Raw genomic sequence first — 15,612 nt, forward strand, 5'->3', positions numbered from 1 at the left:
AATCATTTCAAATTAAAATATCCTCCCTCCTCTGATTTCAATTAATTTCATTACAACAATCTAAAAAATGAAGCGTCTTGGCAGACGATGGCAGTGTAGAGCTACTGTGCTACTGTACAGTATATCAGTTCCTCAGCTGGAACACAGACTGTACGATAAAGGGAAAGACACACACAGCTACACACGCGGGGAAGGACGGAGGTAGGAGGGGGACGGTGACGTAAGCCTCCCTTGTTGTCACTATTGACGTCTCGCATTCCAGCCACTCCACGGGGAGACTACTAGGGTTCCTCTCTCATAAATGATGCTCACACAGAGTGAGGGGACACTACTAGGGAACTGTCCTTAGCTCAGCCTCAGCTGAACATTTATTATTTATACACAAATGCACATTACAGCAACTCCCACCTTCTGTTTCTCGAATACACTAAAAATATACTTCAACGTCTTATATGTGGAAATAATTTATGAACTAATTATGACTTGTTCTTCATAAACGAAGCAGGATTTTCGCTAGACAAAAGAAGAGACAACATCACATTTTTTTAAGAAGACTTTCCATATAGTATTGTAAAGACGGAATCTTCACAGCAACCAAGTAGGTATTGTGGAATTCCTTATTAACCAAGACAAAGATGTTCATCGCTAGCGTTTTGTTATCTCTTTAGTTCCTCGGAGTGATAGAAGCATGTGATGAACTTGACATTTGTATCTGTTCTACTTTTAAGCGAGACTTTTAATTCAGCGGAGAAGATGTAAGTGAAGGCAATAGCAAGTTATTCGCTGCCGTTGCTATGGTAATGATGCTGCTAGCGAGGGCTGTACAGCTCTGGTGATGGCAGTAATTTGTCTCCTCATTTAAGTATACTTGAGAACTAGAGTTTTTGTTCTTTAAGAAAATCTTCCAAAGTAAACTGATATTGTTTGCGAAATGACAGCATGCCTTGTGAGTATATTGGATCGCTGCAATGATACCTGTAGCTCCCTTCCCTTGTAGCAAAGAGAAACGTGTGCACTATGTGTGCTGCTTGTGGATGATGATCCCCAGTCATTAGGTAGAGTAACTGTGTTAAGTTTTAATTTTATTAAACTACTGTATAAATAAATATATTGGTAGTACACTGTAAGGATAACCAGCATGCTAAATGTGTAGGACAATCAACAAATGTTTCTTTTCATAATACGCAAGTGAAAGAATGAGCATCATCAATGCAAGGCGAGAAAATATACATGTTATTTTTTTCCTGTACATTGATTAATCGTCGAATACTCAAAAATAGTTTTTTTTATTATTATTTGTATGTCGTTTCAACGCACCGTTATTTTATTTTTTTTACCATTCATTATATATCTCTGTTTAAAAAGTTGTATACGCGTGAAAGTCATGGCTAAAGGCAGTTACTTTTTGCTAATTTACCACACTTGACGATCTTTTCAGCCATCTGAAGAATGCACAGCCTGGCAGACATGGGTTTAGCATGGTGGGGGTAGAATGGGGCTGTTGTTGCAGTAATTAGGTGCATGTTTGAAGTCCCAATGACTGTTCCTTTGGTAACCAAAGGATTTGATTGCTGCTTCTATGGAAGAAAAACAAGCAATAGCTTTGGTTCAGTGTGTAAGAATCAGCCTTGGAAGGGACAAGCTGGAAAGGTAAATTCACAAATCACATGAAATACAGGTTATTTGCAGCATAGAATATAATTTAATGGTATATGATTTGGCATACACCTTAAAATACAGCTTAAAATGCAAATAATTTATTCAGGTGTTTGTTTGCTTTTTTAAAACATTATTTACAATGTAGCAGCATTATACATTTTTCTATTTATGATTTTACATACAAGGTACAAAATTCCTTTAACTTGCATATTACATACTTATTACTTGTTATTGTAAAAATAACTGCTTTTAGTAAGCTTTATGAAAGTACAAATATATGTTTGTCTCTAGATATCTGTATGTATGTAAAATATGAGGATCTGTTTAACCTATATGAATACAAAAGTCCTGAAAAATAATAGAAGTGAAAACTTTAAAAAAGTGGCTATTTTATTGCAATACTATTGTTTCTGACACTACTGTTTTTCCCTTTCAGATTGCAGGTCGAAGGAACGGCCATCACAAAGCACTACCATATCCATTTCTGATCCAGATCCGGATTTAGTTTCTCCTCCAGATCATTTTCTAACCAGCCAGCCAACTATTTCCACCATTCAGCAAGAAAGATATCATCCAGGTAATAATCATTTTTGTATAATGTTCACTACTATGTGGATGCTGTATTTCATATTAATAAAATGTTTATAAAGTGTATATAAAGTATTGCTTCGGAAATTTTCAAATCAACATAGACAATGAGCCCCATGTAGCCACAGATATAAGTGGGTGTTCGTAAGCAAACATAACCAGCAAGATAAACAGTTTTAGTGATGATTTCAATCACCTTTTGTGAAGTATGACATGCAATATTGTGGTAATATCACATACATTTTGTGTTATATTTTTGAGTTAGGGTAGGTAGTCGTGATTCTGCTCAAAAAGAACTGGTGTACACCTATAAAGTTTTTACCATTTCATCAAGTGAAATATGTAGTAGACCTTGTGACCTAATTATATGAGCCATAAATGGTTTTTTTCTCATTTCTTTTTTTTTTTTTTACATTAAACATATATAGTGTTTATTCATGTATTTATTTTTCATCCCAATATGGGGAGCATAAGCCCTAGTAAATTTGGAATATACCTCTAATCTCTTGTCAAAACATTAATATTTAACACCAGCTTACATTGTAAATAACAGCTAAAGTAATATTCGATTATTTTTTAGTTAATTTAATAATGGTTGCATACTGGGAGGGCTTAAGCTAACTATTTTAGAATTAAGGCAATATTACCTGACCAGTGCAATGCTACCGTTGGCTGTTAGTTGTCCTGGACAGTAAAGCATGGCAATAGCATGTAGTGAAATCCAGGGCACATATTAACTCAATGTTACACCTCCTGGTAGAGGGACTGATGGTGTTTCCTTTTCTTTTACTGATATGAGTGCTCAACCACACTGTTTTATTGTGATCCTTTGTTCTGGCTAATTAACCTAACAAGGATCCAGACCTTGATCACATTGAAGGGTCCATAGTACTATTAAGTATATTTGTACCCCCACATTTCTAAGTATTAACTTACAACTTAAGTTTTGTATTCCATTATGCAGTGTACATTAAAGGACTATGCTGTTTTTCTATATTTTTCGCCCACCAAATGATCCCTTCAGCTTGACAGTTGCTTCAACTTTGGCTAAAGGTGAAACTCTAAGATTGAACTTATTGCTATTTCAGAGTCAGTCCCTTTTGTATTTCCACATACATAAATTATTATTATACATAGATTGTACGTTCAGTTTAAATAATAAACATAATAGGTCTTGCTATGGAAAAGTCTACACACTATACCGTGCCATGTAGAACCAGTACATGCAATTGTGCAGTGATAGAAATGGCTATCCCAACAGCTGTTCTTATTTTATTTTTTGTTCATTATGTAAGATAAGTCCACCCATACTGACTTTGCAGTGGGTGTATCTTATCATTTGATCATTAAGACAATAATGATAACAGATCCTAGAAGGGATGAATAATGAGATAATCAGAAGCTTAACACATAATATTTAAAGCAAGCCTTTTAAATTGGCTTTCTTTTGCAATAGCAGTTTCTTTCTGTCTTCACCTCTCTATTACTTGCTATGTTGCTTGGTATATTTTGGGACGGGCTTCACAACATAGTTTTAAAAGTAAAGTAGAGATTAATGAATTTTTAAAACTCATTTGCTTCATTCTGCATTTGGCCATAACATTTTGTATGCTTCTCTCGTGGAATTTAGCCTTAGATTTTCCCAGTTGTGCCACAACCACACTTCACAGCCTAATGTATTGGCCATCGTTATCCCAGCTATATTTTTAAGCTATATAATCCTACAAAATGCAAGTCTACAAATACATACAGAATTGTGAAGGAAAGACATGGAAATGGCCCATTACATTGCAAAACTGAAATATCTGTTTTACTCTTTTTGTCTTGCCTATATACAAGTCCACAGGGCCATTTGGTAATGTGGCACAAGTAGACAACTAAAAAGGACCTCACAGCAGGGATGAGCGCATACTTACTGACTCCATTAACTCTAACACTTTTTTAAATCTATACAAACCAAATTTGCAATGCCTTTGCCAATTTAACCCCTTTAGCTTCTTAATATTAATAAGGTTGGCTGACTCAGAACTATCCAGAGTTTTCCTATCTTTTCTAATAAACAGGTGCCCAAAACTTTACTCAGTCATACCTTTCAACTTTTTCATTTCTGGAATAGAGACAGCACACACACGGGATTGGGTTGTGGAAACACAAGATTGGTGCACGCCTTATCCCCCCGAAGGCATGTTCCCAGCTTAAGAAGTGCTAGGCTGCCCCCAGCCCTCTTTCCCTCCCCAAAAGTCCTGATCCAGGGTACAGCGGGACAGTCCTTCCAAATCAGGACTGTCCTGGCTAAAGTGGGACAGTGCTCAGTATTCAAGATGTGGTTAAAACATTAATTTGATATATCCCGTTTATTATGTATGTCTGTATTTAATGACCCTTGATGCAGCTGATTACCACTGAGTGCTGTCACCTAGACGGTCTGAGAGTATTCCTAAATCTTTTTCATCTCTGATTTTCCAATCATTTCCAGTTCAAGTTATAACATAATTATTACCATGGGCCTGGTAGCTTTCCTCAAATTTTTCGAAATTAAACCTCATCTGCCATTCACTGCCCAACTTGCATTTGGTCAAGGTGCTTTTGTAGTGTGAAAATGTTCTGCTTTGTGATACTAATAACAATTATAACCTGAAAAATTAATATAATTACTATTCACTAATAACCTGAATGGTGTAATCTGCCAACAGAGACCCATTTGGAAGCTTATTACCATAAGGATTGAATGGATCCATTACGAAACCCCCACTACCAACTTTTTCCCAATCTGAGCATGTTCCATTTATAATAACCATTTGCTATTTATCCATAAATCAGTGCTCTACGATTGTTCATATGTTTCCCCTTAATTTTACATACCAATATGTTATGGGGAACAGTACAAATGCTTTATTATGTATAATGGGAGACTTATTGCTGTGTAATCTTCTGTCTGCCTTTTACTAATTGGCACCACATCTGCATTCCACTAGCTTTGTTGTACATACCTGATTATTAAACAGTGCCATAAACATACAACATACAGCACACATGGATGGATGCCATCTATAGCTGTTTTTTTGTAATTTTAACCTTTTTTAGCTGCACTTAATTTTTCTCGGGCTATTGATTTACAACAAATGGAATATTTGTTTTCTCGTTTTAAACACAGATTCCAAGAATGTATTTAAAACATCAGTGATCTCAGGATCTTCATTTATCAATGTTCATAGTGTATCTTTAGTGGACCCAATGCTTATTTTCCTATTTATGTACCTGAAATACTTTTTGGTTTTAGACCACTGTATTCAGAAATATGTTGTTCGCTGTTTTTGTATCTGCTATCCTGATTGATTTTTATGTATATTTTAGGTTTCCTTGTGAAATCTTTAATAACTGGGAGTACTTTATAACTTTATGACCAGGCATTGGTTACAATTTATTTTAAATACATATTTCTTTTGGAAGCACTTTTAAAAAGAGACATCATGGTTAGGTAACTTGAGACAAAAATTGCATTTTCCACGCTTCTGTCCATGAATATTTTAACACAAATTGTGCAGTTTGAAAATCTTTGCCTAAAATAAGTTTTAATGATAAAAAATATCTGTAGCTTATTTACAGTTTGCATATAGAGGCTAGAAAAAAGGGTATGTTTTTTCAACTTTTTGTTTACATTGTAAAAGTTTTCTGAATGTTTTCTGAAATTAAATTTATGTATGTAGTGTTCAATGTATTATGCTGCTAGGAATTTAATAAGGATATTACTTGTCTTGTTCTCAGGGAATAACATTTAACATTTGTGATGTGGCTCCTATAAATTACACATGCTGTATGGGTGCACTGCATTTAGTTCACATGCATGCTGCATTTTTGCATGGTAAAAACTTGTGGCGTGAAGTATGCTTGCTAACTAATGCAGCAAGTTAACCTTCATTTAAAATCCCTTACTAATCAATGAGACTATAGCGTGCACATGCTCTTTCTACTTTCAGACTGGGAAAAAGCATGCATATACAACATTTGTCACAAAGGAGAACTGTATAGAAATTTATAGTAACAGAGATTCTTCAATGCCATTGGTCAGAGATACACTGAAGTTTCAATATGGTCAGCAACTATGTTAGTGTGCCAGAAGAAAAAAACAACATATTGCTATAATTTAGCAGTGGACGAACAAAACTCAACCTAGAAAATTCTTAGCAAAAACCAGCATTGCTCTGTTTGTCATATACATTGCTTCTAATACATTCTTATTTTGCACATTGGTTTGTTTCTGCTTGTAAAATGTTAGTTGATGTTACTATATGTATATGAATGTATGGAAAGGTGTTCTCAGTTAGTTATGATATTGAAAACGTATTTTATATTTTTGGGAAAGTTCCCCTGTGAAGTTTTTATTTTCCTTTACAATATTATTTTTTTATTACTGCATTCTGAAATACGTCAAAATAGACCTTTCTGGATAATTTAATTTAGATAGCACCATTTTGTTCTAACATGAGTTGGCATATCAGATCCCAGTAGAATGAATTCAAACAGAGCTGCACTCCTTTTTTTTTACTAGTGAAATCAAATCCTGCTCTTACCAGACCTGGTAACCTTCACTCCTACAGAGGATGATCTCAGTAGCATCATCACTGGGATTAAATCAGAAGCAGGAAGCCAGACACTGCACAGTCTGCACAACATTATACTGAACACACAGTGCAATGATTAGGGAGCCAGAAACCATTAGCAACAATACCTGGCTGTGTCTCTTGAGTTCCAGTCTATCAATGACAGCCCAGTTTGAAGTGGGTGGGAACGTGCAGCGATCATATTGAGCTACCGTAAATATACAGCAGGTCAGAATAAAACCCAGTCACAACAACAGTAAATAAATTCAGGGTGGGCATTCATGGGTCAAACGTTTCCCGTTTTACTGATATCACTTTTGATAGATTCTTATTTAGCACATTGGTTTCTTCTGTTTGTAAGATGTTAGTTGCTACTACTGTATGCCTTTTAACAAAAAAAAGTGCAGTTTGTTGGTTTAATGTGAAAAATCAGCCCTTTTTATCAATCTTGCACATTTGGCCCCTACAAAAGTCCACCAAGATAGAGTTATTCTGTAAAGGATTATTAGTGTGCTTTTGTGCATTTTATGTCTTATATACTTGTTTGTATGTTAGTGACCCAAAAGGATATTTTTTGTCAGTTATGTCACTTGGCACTTTTTTAATTTGTTACAGCAGATTCCATTTCTAACACTGCGTTTGTAACATTGCCTTAACAAAAATGCTATATCTTCTGGGAGAAAACATATGTGTTTTCCCATCCCTACTGCCCTGTCATCTTCCAATATAAGTCTTTTTCTATTCTACAGTCCAAAAGGCTATTCTATGGAATTCAACCCCCCTGATGTCAAGCAGACACATTCAATGTGCATACACTCCGGAAGAGAGTGTATGTAAGAAATTAAAAAAGATAGTCATGTGGTATAATTGTAAAAGATGTCCTTATGGATCATTAAATGTGTCCATTTAATTTGTTTGCTTTTATTTAAGAGGATTCTAACCTAGGTTTCACTAGCTTTCACTTCTCCAAGATTATTAAATGTAGCCTTTTTAAAATGTGCGTTTTTGTCACTGACTTAAAAATCTTTGATTAAAAGGCAGCCCACATATGCTTATGTTGCCCACTGCCCACGCATGATTTTATTTTCAGCAACATGCACTCCATTACCTATAAATAAATGTATAAGCACTACCCTGTGCACCTTACATTATTATTTAACCAACGGATTGTGCCCCATTTCCATCAGATAATATTTATTTAGTTCAGCAGCCCTAGGCCCTCACAAGATCACAAGATTCATTCAATGTTTCCTAGTGGTGAGTGAGTGTGGGCAACCCCAGAGGTCATGCTGTGTATTGTTGTCTCTCCCTGGAACTTGAGTGAGGAGGAGGCTGTTGCCTGCCTAAGCAAGTGGTGACCTTTGACATTGGCACAACACAAGCTTTTGCAAAGGATGTGCAAACGCAATGTCATTTCCAGCAGCTGGATCCATGACCAGAAGCTTAGCCACATTCATGGAAGGAGTCTGAACAATTAACAGGAAGTAAAATTTAGCATACAGCCTATAGAGTAAACTTGCTTTTCTTTCTGTCCTCCAGTGAATACAGTGTGTATGGTAAATCCCAGCCGTAGCTGTTTTACTTTTGTGCAGCCCAGTCCTTACACCAGCCTGGATCATGAGGACGGCACCCCTTCTTAATGAGGATCCCACTTTACATTTATGTCCTTTCTATTTCTACTTAATAATTATCAGGCAATGATTTATAACTAGCCACAATCAGTACTTAACTGTAGCATTTCTATTTGTTTATGTATATCTATTTGGACTCTACACTTTTACACATCTCTTCCTGCAAGAAAGTCTTTAAATTGGATATACAGGACCAGATGTACATCACTTGACCCTGTAGGCAAAGAATGTTTTGTTCCCTAAGCCCGACACCATTCACTATATACACTCATGTTATCCAGAACATCACTGTAGCCACATCTTTCCCCACCCTTTGTCCCTCCTGGAAATTAATATACAAATTACTTTTTTGGTTCATATTATTCTCCCTTTTCCTTTCATTGCATAATGGAAGGAAAAGTCATCTAAGCCTTAAAATCAACATAAACACAGTAGACATGCATTATTTCCCCAGACACCCCAACTTATTAAAAGCTCAGTATAAGTTGCACACAGCACCCAAAACAATAAAGTAACTTGCTGAATACATTAATACTATAGAAACATCTAGTGCATCAATGCTAAACTGACCCTCACTGATATTTGTATTAAATTGTTCTTGAGTCACAGATGTATTATTTTCTTTATATTTTTATCATTTTAAAATATCTGGATTTTGATATACCTGGGACAGTGCATTACTTTTTTGCCAAATTCACTTCCAGCCAGTTATCTTGTGATGCAGTGTAATAGCAGCACTGATCACCCCTGGCTGGAGTTGTAGCCATTTAGATTAGTGGAAGCACTGAAGGTGCACACCTAGGTGCACTCTGAAGAATGTAATACATGTAACAAAAATATTCAGAAACACAAAAGTTGATCTATGTAATAAAATCAGTTCTGCTGTCTCCTCACTCTTATAATTTATACAATCTATAAGTATTATAGGTTATATACAGGAAACTAAAACATGTAGTCAAGGTTATTCAGACCAAGTAGAGGGTAGCAAAAGCTTTAGGATTCCTGCAACCAGAAAAAGACCAACTAAGTGTAAGTGCCCTGTCCTGGCTTTAACAATGATCCAACTCCTGAAACACGTCACCTACAGTGGCAGAAATCAATTCAGCAGAACAGGGTATCAACCGCATTGGGTGAATTTTCCTGCACCCATAAGGTTGTGAATGAAGAGTAAATGACCTGTTCTGAATTCAGGAATGGAATACACTGTCCACAACCCTTGAACACTGTGCATACACAGAACAAGAAATCAACAGTGTAAGGTTGCCAGTTCCTGCATTCAGAACAAGGCAAACACAGTAAATTTATTTACAAAGTGCACTGGGTGCACATCAGAAAAAGTTTGATTTTGCACCTGTGCACCAAGATGGTCCACCAAGTGCACTTCAATGTGCCTTCTTACCCCTCTCAAGATGACCACAACTTAGAGGTATGTCTAAGCTTGCAAAGATGGTAAACATTTGTGCCAAAATGTTAACATAATATTAGAGTACAATCTTCATCCACTTTAGAATCACCTCTTTCATTCAATAAATGTTTCATTTTTTTACCTAAAATACTGTTCGGATTTATGGCCTAATCATGAGTAAGTGGAGATTGATACTTTTTTTTTGTTACATTGGACAAAGTTCGACAAGAATGTGGCTTCTCAGTGGCCAACTGCAGTTAGAAGGTGCAAAATTAGCCAATTAAATATAAAAAATGAGACACCATCTTCACCATTTCTGAGCCAAGTCTTTTTACAGAGTGGAACTAGTTGTGCATTCATCTGCACAACAAGAAACGTCTCTAAAAATTCTCACTCTCTACCCCTTTACCGCAATTTATTATTCTTGTTCCACAACATGAAAGCTCACCAGTGTGCTCACTCCGTATTTAACAAGGAACGCCTTTTACTTCACCCAACTCCTCCCATCAGCTGGTGCAAACTTCTGCTTCTCTCCAATTGCTGTCATCTTGCAAAAGCCATGCAAACTGAGGAGCCGTGTGCCACCAAACATGATTTTGCGCTGTTCCATGTGGATTGCCTGTCCTGACTAAAGGAATGGTACACAATGTGTTAGGGCTGTCTGGTATTGTCCTGAGAACTCCTGAAAAAGGTCACCAACAGTGCTCAGACTCTGTTCTGGCACCAAGAGCTGGAAAGCTCCAGTGTTAGGTTCCCATTCTTGCAACAAGGACAGGGCAAACACAGTTCTGTTCTTGTTCTCCCAATAATAGTTAAAATAAGTATTACACCCTTTAGTGCTCCAAATATGTGCACAAGGCATTGTTTCAAAGACAGCTTATGCTCACCTATGATAAGCTGTTTTGTATAGATTTTTTTTGCAAAAGAAAATTACAGTATGCTCATGCCTAGGTCTGTGCATGTATTCTCTGCCATCCTGATAAGGGTGAATTTGCATGTATAAATTAATATTAATATGTACCATATAAATATAGCCACAATTTGACTAATCCTTTTTTATACCAAGGACTACACAGTTGTGAATAGTAGAAAGAACGATTTACCATCTGTGTAATTCCTTGCTGCACGAGGTGGTGATGTCAAAGTCACTAATACAATTTAAAAACATGATGGGGTTTTTTATTTTTTTTTCCAAGAAGTGGTATATGTAGTTGTAATTAGTAAAGGAAATGATGGGGTGATTGATCCAAGGAATCGATCAAACTGGCTTTTTGGGGTCAGGAAGAATTTTTTTCCATCTGTGAGATTTAGTTGGCAAATCAATTGTTACACTAGGAGATTTGTTTTGCCTTTCTCTTGATCAATACAAATAGGATTTCTAAAAGGTTATACCTGTGTCTTTTTTAACCTTTTTAGCTATGTAACAATATAAATGTAACTGATATTGATGTTCACCATATTGGACATCACTACTATTATTCATATAACTAGCAATTCTTCCTACTGGGCATTTTATTTTGCCACTGATGGGCATCTTACTGTGCACCACTACTACTGACCACAATTAATAGCGAGCATCTTTTAGGGTATTAGTGCAGCTGATTAGCGGCTTACTCTGCTTATGACATAGAAGATTGCTATACTCTACAACATTCAGTTGCCTAATCATCAGTCTTATCCAGCCATGTTTCAGTTATCTCTCCTTTGACATTATATTTTCTAGAGCATCATGCAGTTTGGAAGACTCATAACCAAACATTTGTTATTGTTACTTTTTTATATTTAAACATCTCATTTTTGCCAACCACCACTACCACCACTAAAAATTAGGGATGAGCGCGCTCGGATTTCTGAAATCCGAGCCCACCCGAACGTTGCGGATCCGAGTCGGATCCGAGACAGATCCGGGTATTGGCGCCAAATTCAAAAGTGAAACTGAGGCTCTGACTCATAATCCCGTTGTCGGATCTCGCGATACTCGGATCCTATAAATTCCCCGCTAGTCGCCGCCATCTTCACTCGGGCATTGATCAGGGTAGAGGGAGGGTGTGTTAGGTGGTCCTCTGTGCTGTTTAGTTCTGTGCTGTTTAGTTCTGTGCTGTTTAGTTCTGTGCTGTGCTGTGCTGTTTAGTGCTGTGCTGTTTAGTGCTGTGCTGTGCTGTGCTGTGCTGTGCTGTGCTGTGCTGTGTTCTGCAGTATCAGTCCAGTGGTGCTGTGTGCTGTGCTCTGTCCTTCTGAGGTCAGTGGTGCTGCTGGGTCCTGTGCTGTGTCCTGTTCAGTCCAGTGGTGCTGTGTCCTGTGCTCTGTGCTTCTAAGGGCATAGTTATTTCCCCAATATTCCCCTGTGTTTAAAAAAATAAAAAAAAGTTTTTTTAAAAAATACCAAAAACTACTTTAATATTTTTTAATTACCACAAAATTTTCACAACCAATCCTGCAGTATAAGCCCATTGGTACTGCAATATTACCAAGTTCACACATTCAGCAGTAAAAGTCCAGTGGTACTGCAATATTACAAAGTTTACACATTCTGCAGTATCAGTCCAGTGGTGCTGTGTCCTGTGCTCTGTCCTGCTGAGTTCCGTAGTGCTGCTGGGTCCTGTGCCGTGTCCTGTTCAGTCCAGTGGTGCTGTGTCCTGTGCTCTGTGCTTCTAAGGGCATAGTTATTTCCCCATTATTCCCAAGTTTTTAAAAAATAAAAAAAAAGTAAAAAATAATAAAAAATTTAAAAAAAAAAATATATATAATAATTATAACCAAATTTGCAAAACCAATCCAGCATTATAAGTCCATTGGTACTGCAATATTACCAAGTTCACACATTCTGCAGTATCAGTCCAGTGGTGCTGTGTCCTGTGCTCTGTCCTGCTGAGTTCCGTAGTGCTGCTGGGTCCTGTGCCGTGTCCTGTTCAGTCCAGTGGTGCTGTGTCCTGTGCTCTGTGCTTCTAAGGGCATAGTTATTTCCCCACTATTCCCAAGTTTTTTAAAAATAAAAAAAAAGTAAAAAAAAATAAAAAAAAATAAAAATATATAATAATTATAACCAAATTTGCAAAACCAATCCAGCAGTATAAGTCCATTGGTACTGCAATATTACCAAGTTCACACATTCTGCAGTATCTTGTGCTACATATAATGGAGACCAAAAATTTGGAGGATAAAGTAGGGAAAGATCAAGACCCACTTCCTCCTAATGCTGAAGCTGCTGCCACTAGTCATGACATAGACGATGAAATGCCATCAACGTCGTCTTCCAAGCCCGATGCCCAATCTCGTAGTACCGGGCATGTAAAATCCAAAAAGCCCAAGTTAAGAAAAAGTAGCAAAAAGAGAAACTTAAAATCATCTGAGGAGAAACGTAAAGTTGCCAATATGCCATTTACGACACGGAGTGGCAAGGAACGGCTTAGGCCCTGGCCCGTGTTCATGACTAGTGGTTCAGCTTCACCCACGGATCTTAGCCCTCCTCCTCCTCCCCCCCCCTACAAAAAATTGAAGAGAGTTATGCTGTCAGCAACAAAACAGCAAACAACTCTGCCTTCTAAAGAGAAATTATCACAAATCCCCAAGGCGAGTCCAAGGGTGTTGGTGGTTGTCAAGCCTGACCTTCCCATCACTGTACGGGAAGAGGTGGCTCGGGAGGAGGCTATTGATGATGTAGCTGGCGCTGTGGAGGAACTTGATGATGAGGATGGTGATGTGGTTATTGTAAATGAGGCACCAGGGGGGGAAACAGCTGATGTCCATGGGATGAAAAAGCCCATCGTCATGCCTGGTCAGAAGACCAAAAAATGCACCTCTTCGGTCTGGAGTTATTTTTATCCAAATCCAGACAACCAATGTATGGCCATATGTAGCTTATGTAAAGCTCAAATAAGCAGGGGTAAGGATCTTGCCCACCTAGGAACATCCTCCCTTATACGTCACCTGAATAACCTTCATAGTTCAGTGGTTAGTTCAGGAACTGGGGCTAGGACCCTCATCGGTACAGGGACACCTAAATCCCGTGGTCCAGTTGGATACACACCAGCAACACCCTCCTCGTCAACTTCCTCCACAATCTCCATCAGATTCAGTCCTGCAGCCCAAGTCACCAGCCAGACTGAGTCCTCCTCAATACGGGATTCATCCGAGGAATCCTGCAGCGGTACGCCTACTACTGCCACTGCTGCTGTTGCTGCTGTTAGTCGGTCATCTTCCCAGAGGGGAAGTCGTAAGACCGCTAAGTCTTTCACCAAACAATTGACCGTCCAACAGTCGTTTGCCATGACCACCAAATACGATAGTAGTCACCCTATTGCAAAGCGTATAACTGCGGCTGTAACTGCAATGTTGGTGTTAGACGTGCGCCCGGTGTCCGCCATCAGTGGAGTGGGATTTAGAGGGTTGATGGAGGTATTGTGTCCCCGGTACCAAATCCCCTCGAGATTCCACTTCACTAGGCAGGCGATACCAAAAATGTACAGAGAAGTACGATCAAGTGTCCTCAGTGCTCTTAAAAATGCGGTTGTACCCACTGTCCACTTAACCACGGACATGTGGACAAGTGGTTCTGGGCAAACGAAGGACTATATGACTGTGACAGCCCACTGGGTAGATGCATCCCCTTCCGCAGCAACAGCAACAGCTGCATCAGTAGCAGCATCTACAAAATGGCTGCTCATGCAAAGGCAGGCAACATTGTGCATTACAGGCTTTAATAAGAGGCACAACGCTGACAACATATTAGAGAAAATGAGGGAAATTATCTCCCAGTGGCTTACCCCACTTAGACTCTCATGGGGATTTGTGGTGTCAGACAATGCCAGTAACATTGTGCGGGCATTAAATATGGGCAATTTCCAGCACGTCCCATGTTTTGCCCACACCATTAATTTGGTGGTGCAGCATTACCTCAAGAGTGACAGGGGTGTGCAGGAGATGCTTGCGGTGGCCCGCAAAATTGCTGGACACTTTCGGCATTCAGCCAGTGCCTACCGCAGACTAGAGGCACATCAAAAAAGCTTGAACCTGCCCTGCCATCACCTCAAACAAGAGGTTGTGACGCGCTGGAACTCCACCCTCTATATGCTGCAGAGGATGGAGGAGCAGCAAAAGGCCATTCAGGCCTACACAGCCACCTACGACATAGGCAAAGGAGTGGGGATGCGCCTGAGTCAAGCGCAGTGGAGACTGATTTCCGTGTTGTGCAAGGTTCTGCAGCCATTTGAACTTGCCACACGAGAAGTCAGTTCCGACACTGCCAGCTTGAGTCAGGTCATTCCCCTGATCAGGCTGTTGCAGAAGCAGCTGGAGAAAGTGAGGGAGGAGCTGGTAAGCCATTGCGATTACAGCAAGCATGTAGCTCTTGTGGATGTAGCCCTTCGTACGCTTTGCCAGGATCCGAGGGTGGTCACTCTTTTAAAGTCAGAGGAATACATTCTGGCCACCGTGCTTGATCCTCGGTTTAAAGCGTATGTTGTGTCTCTGTTTCCGGCGGACACAAATCTACAGCGGTGCAAAGACCTGCTGGTCAGGAGATTGTCCTCTGAAGAGGACCGTGACATGCCAACAGCTCCACCCTCATTTTCTTCCACATCTATGGCTGCGAGGAAAAAGCTCAGTTTTCCCAAAAGAGGCACTGGCGGGGATGCTGATAACATCTGGTCCGGACTGAAGGACCTGCCAACCATTGCAGACATGTCTACTCTCGCTGCATTGGATGCTGTGACCATAGAAAAAATTGTGG

The 15,612-nt window shown here is 38.9% G+C and overlaps 1 protein-coding gene across 1 annotated transcript in view; it reads left to right on the plus strand.

Annotated features, from left to right (window-relative positions):
- The first annotated feature begins 200 nt into the window (after positions 1 to 200).
- NR4A3 (nuclear receptor subfamily 4 group A member 3) overlaps positions 201 to 15,612 on the plus strand; it is a 75,190-nt gene continuing 59,778 nt past the window's right edge. The window contains exons 1-2 of the mRNA XM_075212702.1: positions 201 to 598; positions 2,096 to 2,236. The gene's annotated coding sequence lies outside the window, so the exon portion shown is untranslated. The remainder of the gene's footprint in view (positions 599 to 2,095; positions 2,237 to 15,612) is intronic.

The sequence above is a fragment of the Mixophyes fleayi genome, chromosome 5 (assembly GCF_038048845.1).
Source record: "Mixophyes fleayi isolate aMixFle1 chromosome 5, aMixFle1.hap1, whole genome shotgun sequence".
Taxonomy (NCBI): Eukaryota; Metazoa; Chordata; class Amphibia; order Anura; family Limnodynastidae; genus Mixophyes; species Mixophyes fleayi.